The sequence below is a fragment of the Macadamia integrifolia genome, unplaced genomic scaffold, assembly GCF_013358625.1.
Source record: "Macadamia integrifolia cultivar HAES 741 unplaced genomic scaffold, SCU_Mint_v3 scaffold2253, whole genome shotgun sequence".
NCBI lineage: Eukaryota > Viridiplantae > Streptophyta > Magnoliopsida > Proteales > Proteaceae > Macadamia > Macadamia integrifolia.
In genome coordinates this window covers 6398-8621 of record NW_024868596.1, presented here as the reverse complement: position 1 = coordinate 8621, position 2224 = coordinate 6398, and the positions used below count along the sequence as shown (strand labels likewise).

The window sequence follows — 2224 nt, the reverse complement described above, 5'->3', positions numbered from 1 at the left end:
TGACCTCATTCTCCAAAGAGAATTTGTAGGAATACAATTTTCATTCAAGTCTATCTATACCATTAGGTTGCCACCTATTTAAAGTATTACATACAGTTATAATAATTAAATTTCACTAAAAAAAAAAAAAAGACACCCTACAACAACAAACAACAACTCAGCCTTATCCCAACTCAATGGGTTGGATTTATTATAACTAATCAACTTTCAAATAAAAGAACTACCTATCCACTACTTACAATAAATTGTATTTCTTATTTGGAGGATGTGGAATGGAAAATAACGCAAGTTGTGACTATTTTTCAGAAGAGGCAAAGTCCATGGATAGCTCGGCAAAGATGGATAAATTGTATTTCTTATTTGGAGGATGTGGAATGGAAAATAACGCATTGCTATAGGGAAGCAAATTCAGTGGCGGATTTTTTGTCAAAGTCAGCTGCTCGTTTTGAAGTGTCAGAGCCGATTTCAATTTGGCCAACTCTGGTTCAAATGGAATTAGACATGGATGCATCGGGCCGGCCTAGGTTCAGATTCACCTAGGATCTTCTTCTCTTTCCTGATTTTTTGTTTTGGGTGGAGTTGGGTAGTTGCGTAATTCTGCTGATGGCAATGCCGAAGGTGGAGTTTCTGCTTCTCCCTCTCTTCTTAGTGTGAGTGTTGGGTATTTCTCCCTTCCTCATCTGATGTACTATATTTCTTTTTTCTTCTTTCATTTTAATATACATGACTTTTTAGCGAAAAAAAAATTCCCTTCCCCTTGAAAATTCGTCTTGTCCTCATGGCTGAATATAAGAAATTGTTGGCGCATAGCAGCAAGGTCTTCCTATGTTGCCTCTGTGGGTGGAAAGTTTGTGGGCAATACTTGTGAACCCTCCAACCTAAACAGCTTGAGGTTGCAGAAAAAGCATGCCGTCTTCTTGAACTTCCTCTTGCACGGCAGCGTGAATGCAGAGTATTGAAGCCAAGCTCCGCTACCAAATGATGCTTGGAGGGAGAATTCCCTCTTAGCTAATAAAGTGAATAAGCAAGAGAGAAAAGGAGATTAGATGAGAAGAGAGATAAACAGGAAAATAAAATCAGAAAAAGTATAAATATCATTATGGACATAGCTGTTACGTTTTTGGTTCTATTGAGGGAACCATGACCTCCTTCTCCAAAGAGAATTTGTAGAAACACAATAGTCATTCAAGTTTACCTATTCCATTAGATTGCCACCTATATAAAGTATTACAAGCAGTGATAGTAACTAATCAACTTTCAAATAAAAGAACTACCTATCCACTACCCACGCAACTCCTAATCAGTTGTAATTCCTATATGAAGACACAACTCCACAACTTCTCCTATCTTCCTAAGACTTCCACTTAATTATATGCACTTAATTACATGCATGACCCCATTTATCATAATAAGCATATAACAGTAAGGCTATGTACATTATGACCCTCCTTAGACCCAGCAGTGACAGGAACCTCGTACATTGGGTGCACATCCTTTTTTAACAATCTCAAAATAAAGAAAGAGAAAAGGGGAAAATAAAATTTGATATCATACCTTATGTGTCAAAATACCGCCAGAGGAGCCACGCTGACGAATAGTAACATTCGAAATAGATCCATTTACAGAGAGAATGCAAACAGCTCGAGGACCCATAAGTGAAATTACCTTTGCCATGACATTCTACAAGAAAAAGTTATACCATTGTCATGTAGACCCAATTAGAAGTCCTAGGTAAATAAATCAATCTCTCAGGCACTTCCTAAAGTTGACAAATAAAGAATGATAGATTCAAAATTCAAGAGGCCACATAAGGCAAATTCAATAATCAAAGTATTACCTCCCCCGTACATATAATAACCACGTGCGGCGTGAAGTCTCTTCCTTCTACATTCACAACCAATTCACCTTAAAATAACAAATCAAAGATCAGTAGCAAGATTGAACCAAGTCTAACTGTTTGAGACATTTCCATCTGATTTAAATACAGGCCCTCTTTTTTCATTAGAGGTGTATCTTTAAAACTAGATGCTCATTCATGTAAGTTCTACTTTTGGGTCGTCTAAAGAAATATTGATATATTAAATTAAACTAAGCACTGCACACAAAAGTGCCTTTAGGTCAAGTTCTCTTTCTCCCTGTTAAATCTTCGAAGAGTATAATACATCAGTAAGAGGAAGGTTGACTCGAACAAATTAAGGCTGCAGTCATTGGCAAAAAAATCTAC

The 2224-nt window shown here is 36.9% G+C and overlaps 1 long non-coding RNA gene across 1 annotated transcript; it reads right to left on the bottom strand.

Moving 5' to 3' along the window:
• Nucleotides 1-794: 794 nt before the first annotated feature.
• Nucleotides 795-1975, bottom strand: LOC122066130. Its single transcript, XR_006136249.1, has 3 exons — nucleotides 1838-1975; nucleotides 1555-1680; nucleotides 795-1008 (listed from the first exon to the last, which is right to left on the bottom strand). It is a non-coding gene; the product is annotated as an uncharacterized LOC122066130 (long non-coding RNA).
• Nucleotides 1976-2224: the final 249 nt, after the last annotated feature.